Below are 19,284 nucleotides of genomic sequence, written 5' to 3'. Positions count from 1 at the left end.
TGTATATACATGTTCATGTGCGTTTGTAAGTATGAAGGTGCAGGGGCTGTGTGCATCACACATGATATGTTTATTGTGCATCACAGTGCAGTTTTCTGGTTGGATACAGTTCATTCATTATATCGTCCAAAATGTTTTTGACAGATCGTGGATCAGAACTAAATTGCCGTTGGATATACATCATCAATGGGGGATCTAAACAAGACAGAATTTATTCTTGATCCACTTAAAACCGGTCGACATTTCTTACCTATATCTTGCTCAGCCTTAGACCACCACCGAATGGGAGCTTTCAGGTGACCGATTAATACTCGATAATTTGTGCGTTGGTGATGTCTTGTGAAAATATTCCGACACTTAAGTCAGTAGTTGATCGATAAAAAATTTCAAGTAAGTAGAACACTTGAATAATAATGAGATAATGTATCCTTGAGAATTCGATTTGTTTATAGATTTTTATCGAGTTTTGCCAACTCTGACCTTTGTGAGCCTCATGAAATTTATGTACGTTGATAAAGAATCTCAATAAATAATTAAATAAAGTTTTTATGTAAATGTGAGATTCCAATTATTCAAATATACCATCAGATTTTTTATTCTCCATACAGGTTCAAGTCAAGTAAGCGACGAGATGTTTTATTCTAATCAATGTGTCATTCATGTTAAATAATATATCTAACTATCGTGCCAAGAAAATTAATACCAGAAATTTTCGAAATAATTATTTAGTGGATCGACTCTTTGTCTTTAAGACGATATTTCCTCACTACTGTGCATTCAGTTCTTAAAAATCTGTTTTCCACTATATACGATTATTTATTTGCAAAAACTGGCACTTGATATAAATTTCGCAATCTACAAACCGTAAAATATTTTATAATTTCCTAGTCATGTCATTTTTTCCCAACATAATATTTCCTCATAAATGCCATTATTTTTTCCAAAAATAAAACATAATAATTTATAAATTAAAACATTAACTTTAAAATAAAAATTATTCTGATCTCAATATATTTCATATTATATATATATGTGTGTGTATATATATATATATATTACATAATTTTTTATGACAATAGAATCTGCAACCACTACTTTTGGTGTGCATTAGGTAAACTTGCATACTAATGTTGTAGTTTGCAAATCATGATCAGGTAAACCACACTAATCAAACTCAGCGTGACAAGTTCGTCAAAGAAAATGTCAGTAAAGATAATCGAACTCTTAACTATTGGTCCATAAAAATTAATTTACATTGCGTGAGAAAGTTTATTAGCAAGTATAACGTGTTAAAAATTAAGAGTTTGAAAAAAAAAAAAAAACTGAGGAGTTTCAGGGTATCTAATTTGAAAAATATACACAAATACTTTAATATAGACGACATTGAACATAAAATAAATAAATAAAATTTGAAACCAAATACTTTATTTCAATTCACATATCCAGCATATTGAAATGGGCAAAGATGGAACCCCAATGAACCCTGTATGGTTCTTACTTTACACAAAACAAGTCTCATTTCTAAACTATACACACAACAATTTACAAAACCTATAGGCCTTGACTAGTGGCTCTGTATCTAAATTTTGAATTCAATCTTACGTCTAATTATTCCAGTGATATATAAATATTTCCATATTATACTAAAATTGACGAGTAAAAATATTGATGTATACCTAATATAATCCGAGTTTATTTATTTATTTCTTTCTTTTTGTCGATTTTAATGGTGATTTGAAGGTGTGTACTGCGAAGACGATGATGACACCGTGGAAGTAGGGGTCGCGGTTGAAGTGGGAGGGAGTTCCTACACAAAGGGCAACTCCCATTGAGCTTAAGCCACTCATCTATACACCCAACATGGAAATAGTGATTGCACTCCGGTATACTCCTCAACCCATCTTTAGGTTGGTAGTCACACAAACAAATCGGACATATGCCATTGGCGGGGTCCGGGAGCCGACCACTTTCACCCAACACGATCTTGGGATACGAGGCGATGGTGGACATGTCCAGACCAACAATGGCTCGGACCATTGATTGGGGTTCGGGTGTTGTGGAGGCCGAAAGGTCAGAATTAGGACGACTCCGAGCCATGATCACGCCGAAGGAGTATTTCGCTAGCCCGATTACGCATAGTAGTCCCGGTATTCCTATTCCTAATATGATCCCATATTTTGCACTTCTTGGAAGCCCTACACATATTATTGTGGGATACACATCATCAGTTAGTTTGATATATAAAATACAATATACTTTTAAATAAAGAAAGAAAATATGTATTGATATAAAATATTAAAAAGTACTCATGCCGAATATATGGTGGTTGGTACACAATTTTCTTTCAGTAGATTTTTTTAGATGATTTCACGGATCTGTATCTGTGTGACAGATTAACTCTGCCTATATTTACAACAATAAATAATACTTTTGACGTAAAAAATAATATTTTTTATGAATGTCCTAAATAAGATATTCGTCTCATAAAATTGACTCGTGAAACCATTTCAGTTTTTGTGATTTTTTTGCTAGCTCACAAAATTTTCTTTCATCCGTAAACATCAAAGTTGCTAGCTCAAATCATACAGTCTTGGTCTAATTTGGTGACTACCAACATATATGATATATTTATTTATTCTTTCAATACAGGTAGTAGCCATTAGTGAAGTCAATAATAAATTAATTAATTCGTTTTCTCTTTACCTTCAAACAATTACATACCAAAAAAAAAATGAAATTGTTCGATTCGAGCCCTAGAAATTTACTTACATTCATAAAATAAAATAATTGTTTTCTATGTTATAGAAGAGTTTGAATATAGAATATATAATTTTAAAAAGGTAAATATTTGTGTGAGACGGTCTCACGGGTATTATTTTGTAAGACGAATATTTTTTTTGAGTCATCCAAGAAAAAATATTACTTTTTATGCTAAGAGTATTAATATTTATTGTGAAAATCGATAATGATGTGATCACGCTGAAATGGATGAGCCGGGTAAGGAGCTCCAACAGATCGAATCAGTAATTTTTAGTGTTTAGGAATTTGAGTGAAAGTAATGGCTTGGATTAACACCTCCAAACAAGAAAGTAACTCGTGAATGGGCGCCGGAAGAGTGTCCGGCGTAACCACTCCGACACTTAAGTCAGCAGGTTGAAGATGAACACAAGCAAATATATGAGAGAATATATGTGAGTGCTTGAAAGTTCCAAGATTCAGAATCATTAAATGAGAAGTATACCTGCTATTTATAGTAGAAAATGAGGTAGGTACCTCGATTCCAGTGCCACCTACTAAGTATGGCAAGTCGGTTGCCCATACTATAGCTTCTGATGACTTCTAGGACACTCCAAGCTCAAGTTGTTCTGACAAATTAGACAGCCTGTATCAATCATACTCGAGTGTGGTGTAATTCTCGAAGTGGCACGAGTAGTAAGGTACCCGGGTATTTGTCTGAGGCTCCGGGCTATTAGGTGATTACCCGGGAAGAAAAGAAGTGCCCGGGTCCTTAGAAAAGTATCTGGTTCCGATCTAGGCTATTCAAGTAATAAGCCGGGCCCATGATGACCCGGATCCTTATGAGGGTATCATCACCCATCCTTAAAATAGTCGGGCTAGAGTCTTACTTGCTGTCCCGATCAGTCATACTTGTTCTTTCGTAGAAATATAATTCAGAATGTGTAAGAGCATCGGGAGCTTCAAATATCCCATGGATGGGATGAGATACCGGGGTCTGATACCACTCGGGTTCAAGATAATATGCCGGTGCCTCACATTGCCCGGGCTTTGAATAAGATGCCGGGGCCTCATGTCTCCCGGATATTTTGTCGTTTAGTATTCTCGGGCAGTCCAAGGAGTGTCATTATGACGCATGCTTTTAGCATTAAATTCTCGCCGAAAAATCGTTCCATATTCCGAGAATCCGATAAGTCTGACACCTTGATATTTGTGCACGTCCTTTCGTATGCTCGGTACAATTTACGAGGCGCATCTTGATCGTCCACGTGTACTTAGATCAACGGCCAAAATCTCTCTTCACCGCCTATATATAGTAGCCTTCCTATTTTCGAAAATCACTTTCAAATTCAAAATCTTGCGGAAGCTCTTGCGAATTTTCTCCTCGCATCTCCTCCGTGCAAACTTGAAACGTCTGCTTATTCGTTTTCTTAAAATGTACCAGAATTTTGTTTTTTTTAAAACCTCACGTAGTATTCGACCGAACCATAAAATATTTTTGACATCATTTTAAAAATAAACATCAAACTGCCATTTAAAAATCCAAAGGAAAATATTTTAAAGCATAAAATCGTCAAACATTTTACCAACCTAAAAACATTATTTGAAAAGTATAACCCATACTATAACCTTTAAAAATATATTTTAATGCAACAATGTAGAAAAAATATATTTTAAACATGTAAATATGCACAACATAATTAATTAATGCAATTAAAACATTTAATTAAAATACAAGAGAATTTAATAATTGCATGCATGTGGTTTTCGTGGACTTTTAAATTTTCGGGGCGTTACAAAACTCCTGCAATCTCCGGTGATCCTCCATCGTCTAAACAGCTACACTCCGTCCCAACACCATTTCTCTTTCCAAAAAGTCGTAAGTTTCCTTCCTTTACTCTGAATCATGTCAAACTCTACTACTTCCACCTCAGGAGCCAATGCGCGAGGCTCATCTGGATATGAGTCCACCGCGCTACGCTCTTATTCTCCCCCTTCTCCTCCTCGCCGTCGTACTACTCAAACTTCTACAAAACCCTCAGCCCACCAAATCAAGCCCTTTTTTTTGAAACCTTCTTCCTCGGGCACCTCCCGAGTCCTGAAAAAGGACAAAGTTATGGGCAAAGCCCGAGCTTCCGACCCTCCATCCACCGAGGCCCCGGGGTTCCCTGGTTCTCCTCCATGAGCAGCACTCTGTGCTCGTGAGCAGACGAGGAACTCCGGGTTCTGGGCTCCATCCCATCTTCCTTCTCTATTCTCATATTCGGCCCCTCTGATCGGGCTGACCATCCTCCTCCCGGGTATACTAATTTCTTACGGGACCAAGTTAGAAATGGTCTCCGGTTTCCTATCCCTCCTTTCTATATTGCAGTTGTCAAGTTTTTTGGCATGCCCGTTAACCAACTCCACCCCAATTCTTTAAAGATTATGGCCTCGGCCTATGTCCTTTTTAAAATGAACAATTTTGCCATCATCCCCCTCATCCTCCATTATTTCTTTTCTTGTAGACTTGGTGATAATGCTTTTTCCTTGACTGCCCGGCTAAACGCCCGATTCCTTGATGATATCCCTTCTTCTCAGAAGAGTCGGAAAGGAAGATATTTTTTTATCCAACTCCCGGGTCCCCTTCAGTGTCTTACCGGCTTCCTTCTTTCCCTGCCTTCTGGTTTTACTTTGATCAGCCCGGACTGCTTCCACATAGCATTTTCGAGAAGAATGTTGATCTCCCCGGACTTCTCCTACCCGGGCTCCCACAGGAAATTTGATCTTTTGGTGGTAGGTGGATGCCACAACCCTCAACTCATTCATAGCCGGCCTCCACAGAATGATGTTATATGATGATGGGGAGTCCACCACAGTGAAAGAGGTCATCACTGTCTTTTTGAGATATTGGGAGCCCAAATTCAGTGGCAAAACAATCTCCCCTTCCGGGTAAACCACATGGCCAGCAAAGCCAAAGAGTGCAGTCTCCATAGCTTCCAAATGATAATCCTGCAAGTCCATCTGTACTAGGGCCTCTTTAAAGATTACGTTCATAGAACTGCCCGAGTCAATAAAGACCCTCATGACATCATAGTTGGCCACCCGGGCTTGGATGACTAGGGCATCATTGTGGGGCAGATTTACTCCCTTCAAATCCTCCGGGCCAAAACTGATCACCGCCTCATTCTTCCTCATCCCCTCCACTTCCATGCAATCCCTCCTACTACTGGATTTCCTCACCCGGTTAGAGTCATCATCAGTGTATCCTCCAGAAATCATTTTGATTACTCCCATAGCCGGGGTTGAATTCTTCTTTCTCTTGGGCTCGGGCTCCCTCCTTCTCCCGGGCTCACTCCTTGGATTACTCCTCTAACCTCCTCCCCTAGAACTGGATTCTGGCTGCCGAGATGTCCAGGGTGGCAATCTCGGTCTCTTGTTGGCTTGACCAAGTCCCGGGGCGGAAGGTAAGGCATACTCTCCCTTCAACGTTTTGCATTCCTCGGTGTTGTGTATAACATGCTTTGTGGAGAGTGCAAAATCCTCTGTTCTCAGGTCGGGATAGTTGATAATCAGGGGCAAGATCTCTACTGCACTCCTGTACCTCCCGGTCTCGAGCAATCTTTAGAGGCACATGTTGAGAGAAGTGCCCTTGATTAACCCTCCTTTGTCCTTTCTCCTCGGGCTTATACACCTGGTCCCCTCTCTCCTTCCTTACGGCCTCCCTGTTCTGCTTCTGGGCTTCTTCCATATTGTTGTATTTTTCTGCCCGGGATAGTAAATCCTCGAAGTCCCAGGGCACTTTCTTGGTCAACGATTTGAAAAATTCACCCTCCCTCAAACCTTGAGTGAATGCAGTAGTCTTTGTTTCAGTGGCACAAGTAGGAACATCCAAATCCACTCTATTAAATCTTCTGATGTAAGCCCTTAGACTCTCCTCCGGGCTCTATTTTACTTCAAAAAGACTAAAAGCAGTCTCCTTGTATTTCTTGCTACTGCTGAAATGATGTGAGAACACCTTCTGAAAGTCTTTGAAGGAATGGATACTTTGAGTAGCCAATCCCTCGAACCATCTCTGAGCAGAATCGACCAACGTTGTTAAGAACACCTTAACTTGATTTGATCAGTGTAACAGTGTAACATGGTCATATTCTCGAACCTGGTCAAGTGTTCCTCAGGATCTGCATTGCCATCGCAATCCTTTACTTTGGCAGATTTGAAGTTCCCGGGAAGAGGCTCCCGGACAATAATATCAGCAAATGGGCATCCTTTGATGATTGCCCGGGAAGTACTCCGGCTCTCCAACTGCCCTTCCAAGACCTTCATCTTTTTTCTTAGTTTCAACAATTCTTCCGCCACAGTTGGAGATTTGGACCCGGCACTAGACTCCTCGTCCTCTCTTCTCAGGACAATTCCCGGGCTCCTGGAGATGGTGCATAGACTTCTGAACAAGGTGGTGTTCGTACCACCGGACCCAATCTTATTACCATGTCCCCGGTGGAATTGGCCAGAATTGTATCCGATGCAGTAAAGCAAGCCATGGCCAGGAAAGAAGCTTCTCATCAAGTTACCCCACCTGGAGGGAGACAGGAGAATGAGCAGAAGCAACAGCAGGAGTTGAGGGAGGAGGAGGAGATGAGAAGAGAGGACGAGGAGTCTAGTGCCGGGTCCAAATCTCCAACTGTGGCGGAAGAATTGTTGGAACTAAGATAAAAGATGAAGGTCTTGGAAGGGCAGTTGGAGAGCCGGAGTACTTCCCGGGCAATCACCAAAGGATGCCCATTTGCTGATATTATTGTCCGGGAGCCTCTTCCCGGGAACTTCAAATCCTGCCAAAGTAAAGGATTACGATGGCAATGCAGATCCCGAGGAACACCTGACCAGGTTCGAGAATATGGTCCGTTACACTGATCGAATCAAGTGTAAGGCGTTCTTAACAACGTTGGTCGATTCTGCTCAGAGATGGTTCGAGGGATTGGCTCCTCAAAGTATCCATTCCTTCAAAGACTTTCAGAAGGTATTCTCACACCATTTCAGCAGTAGCAAGAAATACAAGAAGACTGCTTTTAGTCTTTTTGAAGCCAAACAGAGCCCGGAGGAGAGTCTAATGCTTACATCAGAAGATTTAATAGAGTGGCTTTGGATGTTCCTACTTGTGCCACTGAAACAAAGACTACTGCATTCACTCAAGGTTTGAGGGAGGGTGAATTTTTTAAATCGTTGACCAAGAAAGTGCCCGGGGACCTAAAGGATTTACTATCCAGGGCATAAAAATACATCAATATGGAGGAAGCCCAGAAGCAGAAGAGGGAGGCCGTAAGGAAGGAGAGAGGGGACCGGGTGTCTAAGCCCGAGGAGAAAGGACAAAAGAGGGTTAATCCAGGGCACTTCTCTCAACATGTGCATCTAAATATTGCTCGAGATCGGGAGGTACATGAGTACAGTAGAGATCTGGCCCCTGATTATCAACTATCTCGGCCTGAGAAGAGAGGATTTTGCACTCTTCACAAAGCATGTTATCACAACACCGAGGACTGCAAAACGTTGAAGGGAGAGTATGCCTTACCTTCCGCCCTGGGACCAAGTCAAGCCAACAAGAGACCGAGATTGCCACCCTGGATATCTCGGCAGCAGAATCCAGTTTGAGGGGATGAGGTTTGAGGAGTAATCTAAGGAGTGAGCCCGGGAGAAGGAGGGAGCCCGAGCCCGAGCCCGAGCCCGAGTGAAAGAAGAATTCACCCTCGGCTATGGGAGTAATCAAAATGATTTCTGGAGGATCCACTGATGGTGACTCTAACCGAGCGAGGAAATCCAGGAGTAGGAGGGATTGCATGGAAGTGGAGGGGATGAAGATGAATGAGGCGGTGATCAGTTTTGGCCCGGAGGATTTGAAGGGAGTAAATCTGCCCCACAATAATGCCCTAGTCATCCAAGCCCGGGTGACCAACTATGATGTCATGAGGGTCTTTATTGACTCGGGCAGTTCTGTGAATGTAATCTTTAAAGAGGCCCTAATACAGATGGACTTGCAGGGTTATCATTTGGAAGCTGTGGAGACTGCACTTTTTGGCTTTGCTGGCCATGTGATATACCCGAAAGGGGAGATTGTTTTGCCACTGACTTTGGGCTCCCAAGATCTCAAAAAGATAGGTTATGACCTCTTTCACTGTGGTCGACTTCCCATCATCATATAATATCATTCTGGGGAGGCCGGCTGTGAATGAGTTGAGGGCTGTGGCATCCATCTACCACCAAAAGTTCAAATTTCCTGTGGGAGCCCGGGTAGGAGAAGTCCGAGGAGATCAGCCTTCTTCTCGAAAATGCTATGTGGAAACAGTCCGGACTGATCAAAGTAAAACCAAAAGACAGGGAACGAAGGAAGCCGGTAAGACAGGGAAGGGGACTCGGGAGTTGGATAAAAAATATCTTCCTTTCCAACCCTTCTGAGAAGAAGGGATATCATCAAGGAATCGGGCGTTTAGCCGGGCAGTCAAGGAAAAAGCATTATCACCAAGTCTACAAGAAAAGAAATAATGGAGGATGAGGGAGGTGATAACAAAATTGTTCATTTTAAAAAGGACATAGGCTGAGACCATAATCCTGAAAGAATTGGGCTGGAGTTGGTTAACGGGCATGTCAAAAACTTGGCGACTGCAATATAGAAAGGAGGGATAGAAAACCGGAGACCATTTCAAACTTGGTCCCGGAAGAAAGTAGTATACTCGGGAGGAGGATGGTCAACCTGATCAGAGGAGCCGGGTATGAGAATAGAACAGGAAGAGGGGATGGAGCCTAGAACCCGGATTTCCTCATCTGCCCCCGAGCGCAGAGTGCTGCTCATGGAGGAGAACCAGGGAACCCCCGGGGCCTCGGTGGATGGAGGGTCGGAAGCTCAGGCTTTGCCCTTACCTTTGTCCTTTTTCAGGACTCCGGAGGTGTCCGAGGAAGAATGTTTCAAAAAAGAGGGCTTGGTTTGGTGGGCTGAGGGTTTTTTTAGAAGTTTGAGTAGTACGACGGCGAGGAGGAGAAGGGGGAGAATAAGAGCGTAGCGCGGTGGACTCATATCCAGATGAGCCTCGCGCATTGGATCCTGAGGTGGAAGTAGTAGAGTTTGACATGATTCAGAGTAAAGGAAGGAAATTTACGACTTTTTGGAAAGAGAGATGGTGTTGGGACGGAGTGTAGCTGTTTCGACAATGGAGGATCACCGGCGATTGCAGGAGTTTGCACGGAGGAGATGCGAGGAGAAAATTCGCAAGAGCTTCCGCAAGATTTTGAATTTTAAAGTAATTTTTGAAAATAGAAGGGCTACTATATATAGGCGGTGAAGAGAGATTTTGACCGCTGATCTAAGTACACGTGGACGATCAAGATGCGCCTCGTAAATTGTACCGAACATACGAAAGGACGGAATATGGAACGATTTTTCGGCGGGAATTTAATGCTAAAAGCATGCGTCATAATGACACTCCTTGGACTGCCCGAGAATACTAAACGACAAAATATTCGGGAGACATGAGGCCCCGGCATCTTATTCAAACCCCGGGCAATGTGAGTCCCCGTCATATTATCTTGAACCTGGGTGGTATCAGACCCCAATATCTCATCCCATCCATGGGATATTTGAAGCCCCCGATACTCTTACACATTCTGAATTATATTTCTACGAAAGAACAAGTATGACTGATCGGGACAACGAGTAAGACTCTAGCCCGACTATTTTAAGGATGGGTGATGATACCCCCCCATAAGGATCCGGGTCATCATGGGCCCGGCTTATTTCTTGAATATCCAGATCGGAACCAGATACTTTTCTAAGGACCCGGACACTTCTTTTCTTCCCGGGTAATCACCTTATAACCCGGGCCCTCAGACAAATACCCGGGTACCTTACTACCAGGGTCACCTCGAGAATTGCACCACACTCGAGTATGATTGATACATGCTGTCTAATCTGTCAGAACCACTCGAGCTTGGAGTGTCCTAGAAGTCATCAGAAGCTATAGTATGGACAACCGACTTGCCATACTTAGTAGGTGGCACTGGAATCGAGGTACCTACCTCATTTTCTAATATAAATAGCAGGTATACTTCTCATTTAATGATTCTGAATCTTGGAACTTTCAAGCACTCGCATATATTCTCTCATATATTTGCTTGTGTTCATCTTCAACCTGCTGACTTAAGCGTCGGAGTGGTTACGCCGGACACTCTTCCGGCGCTCATTCACGAGTTACTTTCTTGTTTGCAGGTGTTAATCCAAGTCATTCCTTTCACTCAAATTCCTAAACACTAAAAATTACTGATTCGATCCGTTGGAGCTCTTTACCCGGCTCATCCATTTCAGCGTGATCACATCAGGTAGGGTTAACCCGTATCACAGATAAAGATTCGTGAAACCGTCTTACAAGAGTCCTACTCTTTTAAAAAATATTTAAATAAGTTTTTAACTGTTTTTATTAAGAAAAATATCTTTCGAAACCAACACTCTTTGTTTAAAAACTATTTTAATCCAATGATTTTTTGTTTTTTTAGTCTTATTTATTTAAAAAGCAAAAAAATAAAAAAAATTATGTAGACCCAAAAATATAAAATAATTAACTCTTAATTTTTATTTTTATTATTTGATAAGTAAATATTTATATAATTAAAATTATCATGGAATGTATATTTATATAATGAAATATAATAAAAAGTGGAGCATGAATATGATATATTTCTTAATCAAAGAACTCACCCGATCGGGAAGAACCGGAGCACCCGATTTGACGACCCGAGCCGCCTATATACCCGCATAACCGGCCCCGATTCTCGCAATCCCAGCAATCGGGCTCCCTCCACACCAGCTCCAGATCTTCCGTCAAATCCGGCGACTCCCAATAAAACGGCGAAGTAGACCACTGCAGCGGGACCAAGACGCTCGCAATATCCCGGCACGACGGCGGAACATCCGACGCCGACAACCGGGACCTAGCCGCCACGACCGTGTAGTTCCTCCCGCTCAGACAATCCAACAGCACGAAAGGATACGAATACGACGAGTTGTAGTTAATGAATCTGGAAGAGCAGTTGAAGAAAGTATATCTCCTCGCGAAAGCTCTGGCGAACGGGGAACCCGACAGGCTGAAGTTCAAGATCCGATTAGGGAGACAGGAATCCGGGTCGTTGATCAAAAGGGCCTGCGTGCTGTAGTCAATGTAGTCCACTCTGAATTCCCCCGACCGAGGAAGATTCAAAATCGTCCGGTTCTTGCCGTCGCAGTATAGGTCAAAACCCGGGTACCCACAACCGGCGGGCTGCCGATTCACGAGCCGGAATGGGAACCGGACTTCCAGGTCGACGGAGGCGTCGCAGGTCGCCGGTTGGCATGGATCGAAAGATTGAGCTAAGATGGAGAAGAAAGTGAAAAATGAAGTAGAAAGTACGAAGGATTTTGCAATGGTTTCCATTCTTCTTGGGATCAAGTCTCCTTTATAATATTATATAATTTGTGGTTATTATTATTATTATTATTGAATATTGAAAAGAAAAATGTTTAGGTGTAATAATATTTATTTAGTAATGAAAACATTGGGTTATTTGACATGGTGTGTGCCTAAATAAGATTTAGGAAGTGAGTCATTTAATTAGATTAAAATTATGTGAATCATGTTAGAACAAAATCAAGTTGACTTTTATTATATATGTTTTGATTAATTTAATATTAACAAAATTAGTCATCGAATTCGAACCCGACTCGATAAATTGAAAATTTAATTATAAAAATTAAGGACAAATAATTTTGCTAGATTATATATGTTGATTGAGTGGAGGGAGAAAAACATCTTGTCAATTTAACTAAATCGATAGCTAAAAATATAACAATGAGAACTTCATCTTATTATTAATATCGGAACTAAAATCACTTAGTTTGATTATCGTAAATTGTAAAAATTATATAATTATCGCGAGATAATTATTGAGAGTGAATTATTATTCATAATATAATAACATCAAAATATGACGTTTTTATATACTATTTGTTATTTATTATATATTTTTATAGAAACATATAGGGAAATGTTTGATTGTTGTGATACCTAAAGCAAACGTCCAATCAGTCTGCAGATGTAGTGTGAACTATTATTAGTTGTTGTCGCATTATTATTTTTTATTATTATTATTATTATTTTTTACGGTCGTTGGGTGAAAGGATATAATGCTTTGTTGATTTTAAATTCTAGTACAAAAAACAACTTAATTTGTTCGAATTTTTAAACATATTTATGGATTTAAAATATTTTAGATAAAATTTCAATTTTATTTTTATTGGATTTCGAACTTCAATTATTCCAAGAAATTAGAAATCTAGTTGTTTAATTTCGACCAAAAATAAATTTAAGTTAAAATTAATTAGGTCAACTCAAAAAATTTGGGAAGTAGCGAGAAGATTGGAAGAATTCCATCAGTAATTCGAATAGTTTGAATAAGTCAAGTAAGTAGCATGCATATCATGGACGAGATCGTGAAAAAGATCATGGATAGTGAGAAGACTGTGAGAACTGCTCAAATTGAGAAAAAAAATAAGGAACATCGACAGATTGGAGGACACACAACTCATCATATTCAATTCAGCAAAAAATTCCAGCTATTTTTATTTTAATTTTCATATTGTGAATTTTTAGTGAATTGTGAAAATAAAATCATGTTTGAAATTTATTTTCTTCAATTTACAATGTCATTTGCATCAATTTATTTTATTTTGGTGAATAGATTTCGCTTATGGCACTATAACTAACAGTCAGGTTTGAGATTCATATTATTTGATTTCATTTAAGTTAGATTTACATTATTTTCACTTAAATCAGTGTTTGTAGCACCTGACGCGCCCGTATCATCTCAAAAATCGTGCAAACAAAATTAGAACACCCAATGAGACATGAGATATGTCGTCAAAGAAGAGAAAATGCTGGAAGAAGTCTCGAAGCTTTTGGTCGATAACATCCTGGCTTAGACAAGTCAGGAGAGTAACCATTCAAAAGAGGTGGAACAAGGTTCAGAGAGTTATAAGGCATGTGGCATTCGCCGCCCAATTTCAGTACTATCTGATCGTTACTACAAGAATAAATGCTTATGGTGACATTCATAAATGTCATCATATTCAATAGTTAGTGACATTCAAGTTTTAGTGACACCTCCAACAAATGTCATCTATTCCAATGTCGTCTTAAACTTACTGACATTTTTTAATGTCATTATAAGATGTTAATGACAACTTCATACGTGTTACTAATTATTCATATAATGACAATTTTAAATGTCAGGAAAACTCATGTTTAAATACATTTATAGATGCCTTGTTATTATAGTAATAATGACAAATTTATATGTCAGTTAAAATCATTTATAATGACAACTAAAAGTGTCGTGTATGTTATTTATAGTGACAATAACAAATGTGGGAATATTTGGGTTGAATAAATATAGGAGGAGGGAAAATTAGATAAAATAAATGTGAGAATAAAAAAACATATTAGATTAGTTATCCTGACATTTTTAATTGATGTCATTTTTTATATTGAGGGAGACAATTATTTTCCCTCCTCCAATATTTATCTAACCCAAATATTCTCACACTTATTTATAGTGAAATTTTTTAGTTTTTTAACGATTTTTTACGATGTGGGAAAAGTAATTGTTTCCCTCCATATAAAAGATGACATCAATTAAAAATGTCATGATAACTAATCTAATATGTTTTTTTATTTTACACATTATTAATTTTTTACAAGTGTCATTATTAAGTATTTGTAACAACATTTAATTAAAAGTGTCTATAAAAAAGTGTCACAATAGCCATTTATTGTTGTAGTGCGTGATGAAACGTGCACACCACCTCCACAGAAGTGAAGAAATTACTGGAAAAACAAATTCATCCATTAAAAGAGACAAAAAAATCAAGTGACAAACACGTAAATCAAGGCAGGAACCAAGGGTCTAGAACCAGTGAGTTGCAGGGAAAGTGAAGTGACTCTCACTGCCAAGAAGTTATGCTCTCAGAACAAGATGAAGGATTTACACAACAACCAAAAAATGAGGAAGTTCTTGGTGAGAAGAATCAATCATATGTGCAAAGAAACATAAATGAAAATACAGATCAACCAATGAACCATGTGCATGTGGCGATTTATCCTCTGTAGCAGTCTAGAGAGTTTGAATATGGAGCCATGTATTGTTTCCAAAGTGGAAATGATATTGCAAAATATCAGGAGGTACAAACAACCAAGAAGGAGTTGAAATTCAAAAATAAATGTAAGTCATGCAACTAAAGTTTGTTGTGCTTGGAAATTATTTTGCTGGAGAAAATCAACAATGAAACGCTCACCAAAGAAAATGAAGCAGTGTTCATCGATGAAGGCCCATCTCCCTCTATAGCTTATGTGGACGTGAATCTCATAATTTTTAGGGCATTGTCGAACGAGAAAGGAAATGAGGCGCATGTTACTCCAAAGAGAGAATTTTAAAAAAATGCTTTCCTAAATGGGAGATCATTGAGGTACAAGTAAGGTCTAATTGTGTGAATGATGCAAAAAAAATTAAGATATGTATAGTTATAAGAGGAGATTCTATACGGGGAGTCATTCTAAAGATGTGAAGGAGTTCACGACCTCTGGACTGATGAATCAACACTTCTTGAAAATAATGATGACTTCATAGCCAATGAACACAATTTTCACTATTAAATCATCTTACCAGGCTAAAGAGAGTTGACACAACCCTAGGAGTTGAATCACCAAAATTGAGAGGAGTCTTTTCACATGGGGAAGTATTCCAGAAATATTCGCGAGTCCACATCCTTCGGGCCGAGGAGCCAATATTTCTCTAGAAGATCAATCGACAAAAAAACAATGGTTTCAAGGAGAGTTGTCTCAACGAATATCTAGAAATTACAATGACAATATGAATAATCGTGTGCTGGTGCCTTTGAAGGCATTTCAAACAAGATATTCTCCGATGAGCTGCAATAGCTTGTGTTCTAAGAATGTTAATACCGATGAATTAAATCGAGTTTGGTTAAAAATCAAGCGGAAGAAACTCAAAGTAATCATTCGTGAAGAAGACTGTTAAATTAAAAAAACATTTTAACTTATGTAAACTGAATAACTGAAAAACAGGGGATCAGTTGTCGCATATATCAGTTCAGTTATGGTAAGAACTGAACTGACAGATGCTCTAACTGATCAAGTTAGTTTGAAAACGACAATTAATCAGTAAAATACACAAGATATATTTATGGATGTTCGGAGACTTCAACTGCTCCTACTTGACCTTCTACCACCTCGGGTATGATCCACTAGAAGACTTTGATTTATACAACTATTTGTACAAACCCACCCAGCTTAGGAACTACCCACTGTCTAACTGAACTCATAGTCTAGACTGAAGGCAGCACCTTCCAGCCAACACTTCTTTAACGTCTGTGTGTCAAAGACTACATACGCAAGTTTAACGTCTTTGTGTACAACTGTATTTGTGTGGTGGTGGAGTGTGTGTAAGAGAACTGAACAAGGATGTTCTTACACACTGAGGGAAATAAACTTCTAAACTAAGCTGATATGACTGAGAATAGTTCCCTCTAGGCTGAATGCTTCTTGAAAGTAGATAGGCAAATAGGCGTGCCCTTTCTTTTTCCACACTCTCTCCGGTTCTATTTTTCGTCTCCACTGATCTTCTCTATATATAGGCGGGAAACTGATCGTACAATGAGACTCAATTATTGTATCTGTTTCATCTTGAATTCATTTCTTGGGCTCTGTGTCTTGACTTTTCGACTGTCCTTCTGAAACGTTTGTCTTTAATGCTCTGATGCAACGTCCATTATTGTCCTTTGACTGGACAATTACTTTGTACCTTTGTGTATAGCTGGAATCCACTGAATGTGTTTGTTTTCATCAACAACTGAAAGATTCTGACGCTCCGAACTAGTCAGCTGAACTGATCTTCAGTTGGGCTGGTAAAATCAGTTGACTCGTCAGTGGAACTGATTTCACTCTCGTTCAGTTGGACTAATAAGCTGGGTTTCTTCATTAGTTGAACGCTCCTTTGGCTGACCGGGCTTCTGAGGTTCTCCTGCTGAATCACTTATCAACTGGACAACCAGCTGAACTACTCAATTTTGACGTATCAGTTAGCCTTATTCAGTTTGTGCGATCAGTTGGGTCTTCAGTTTTCGATGAAATAAGCTCGAACTGATCATAGCTTCTGCACACTAAGGTAGTACATTAAAAAATCAAATAACAAGTTTTGTTAACATTAAAATTAAGATTGTGAACTTGAAAAGTTCCAACACAATAAGAATTCATCTTATATTGAGTCAAGAAGGGCATAATTTGGGAGAAAATCCGCTGAACATGGTAGACATGAACAAAATTCGGTCGAGGAAGGCGGATAATGATCAAAGAATTAGAACCCGATTGGTGCTTCCTTCTAGTAGTGATTTTGGTGAAGTTTAAAGAATGTCTTAACACAAAAAGTTTCCTAGACACTCACCAAGACTCAGAATAGAAGGTTATTATGTGAACGATCTACTTCTAAGAGGGATGAGCTTGGCAAGATGAAAAACAAGTCGAAATTTGGTATATTAGTACTGAAAATAAACTAAGTGATGAAGATGATGAATCAATCAGGGAATAAGATTTAAAAGAATGTAAAATACTTTTTGTGTGGGGAAGTTTCATATCTCAATGGATTGTTATACATGAATGGTAATATTGCCACAGAAGTTCAAATTTATGAAAGAATATCCAAAGGAGTTAGTGCCTAATGAATTAGAGTAAGAAGTGGGCAATAACAACAAACTCCCTGAAATAGGATCAAAAGTAATCATAAAAGAAGAATATCTAAACAGATGATGCTTGATAAGCCTACCCCAGCTATGAACAAATACATTAAGTCATTTTACATCAAGACTCATGTGAATGAGAAACCAGAGTCCACGGTATTAATTGACAATGGTTCAGTAGTGAATGCCTTTCTTTTGAGAATGTTGGAGAGTTTGAGAAAAAGTGAAGAAGACTTAATTACAACTGAGGTATTTGTTGCTGCATTTACAGGAGAAACTACCAAGACCATTGGAGTTTTTCCAACAGATAGTATGTATTCTCTGTACGCATTTTTTATGGTAAACTCATATGCAACTTTCAAGCATTGTTGGGCAGATATTGAATTCATGCAAACCAATGCATCATTTCCTCGATGCACCAACTCTTGTTATTTTGGAAAGAGGATGCTGTTGAGATAGTGGAAGCTGGCACAAAGCCTTTTCAAGTCAGTGCAAGTGCAGTAGAAGCCATGTACTATAATGGGGATTTTTGTGCTCATTAAAGTTCGTAGTAAAAATAAGAAAGGGAGTCCATTGTACATGCATACGCCAACTCCAAGTCAAGTAATAGAGATGATCCTCAACTCAGCTATTATTGTGCTGTATAGACCGATGATTTAGCCAATGATTGAGGAGATTGATGATTGAGTTTAGTCAAAGAGAAAAAGAGGTGGTTGCAGCCTCGGTATGGAAAGTACATGTGCAACAAGTTCTGAAAAGTTTGAAGAGGAGAAATTTTGGGATACTCATGGAACCGAGGTTGTTCGAGAAGAGGAATATGAAGAAGAACTTCAAGTTGGTGATTTGTTAATGGTGTCATCTCAAATGAAGGATGATCAACATGAAGTACAAGAACCTGTACAAGAAATCAATTTAGAGGATCTTGAAGATCCTAAAATAGTATGTGTGAGTACATTACTGGTAAGAGAGGTCAAGCAAGATCTGATTGACTAGTTGAGTGAGTGAGTGAAGAAAGTTGGGAAATTTTATGGTTTGTGGGGAGTTGACTTAGGTCACTATGAATATATTTTTAAGTTGATATTATTGTTACATTTAGCGAACTTTATAAAGATTGTGGAGAGAGTAGGCTTCATAGTCATTTTTGTGAATATGTTTTTCTTATTTGCGCAGTGGTAACCCATGGAGAGGGCCTTTGGGCTACCTAAAAGGTATAATAGAAGATGGTATGTAAGTAGGGAGTTATATTTGCATTGACCAACTATAAAAGAAATAAAAAAAAGAAGAAAAAAGTGTCGGATGAGGAAACTATCCGAATTAGCTAGTTATTTAAAAAAAAATTATCTTGTACGAAGTAGGCTCTAGGGCCACTATTGTAAATATTTTCTTTTTATTCAAAGATGGAAATGTTTGAATGAAGTTGGTTATTGGGTCACTTTTATCGGATTGGATGTGTTTTGATTCATTATAAAATCAATCTAAGAAATAATCAGAAGTGAGGAGTTTCTAGGCTAGTTTATGGCTTTTACTAGAAATGGAAGAAGAGAATTGGCTTAATAAACTCATGATATAAGAACGGACATGACAACTCTCATTCAACATCCATCATCACACAAAAACCTATTTACATTTCTCAACCAACATCCAAAAACCACACGTCAAATCAACCGTCACAAAAACTAAAAAAAAAAAAACAGAGTCATTGCATGGAAGAGCAGTAAATAAAAATGTCTGCGGGGAAGGGATCCAAG

General features: G+C 38.9%; 1 pseudogene; it reads right to left on the bottom strand.

The window, feature by feature from the left end:
• Positions 1-1,446: 1,446 nt before the first annotated feature.
• Positions 1,447-12,184, bottom strand: LOC142518243 (RING-H2 finger protein ATL22-like; annotated as a pseudogene).
• Between the last annotated feature and the right edge of the window lie 7,100 nt (positions 12,185-19,284).

Source organism: Primulina tabacum, chromosome 11, assembly GCF_025594145.1.
Source record: "Primulina tabacum isolate GXHZ01 chromosome 11, ASM2559414v2, whole genome shotgun sequence".
NCBI lineage: Eukaryota > Viridiplantae > Streptophyta > Magnoliopsida > Lamiales > Gesneriaceae > Primulina > Primulina tabacum.
The sequence above is the reverse complement of the archived record's forward strand: the minus strand, read 5'-3'. Positions and strand labels throughout refer to the sequence as shown.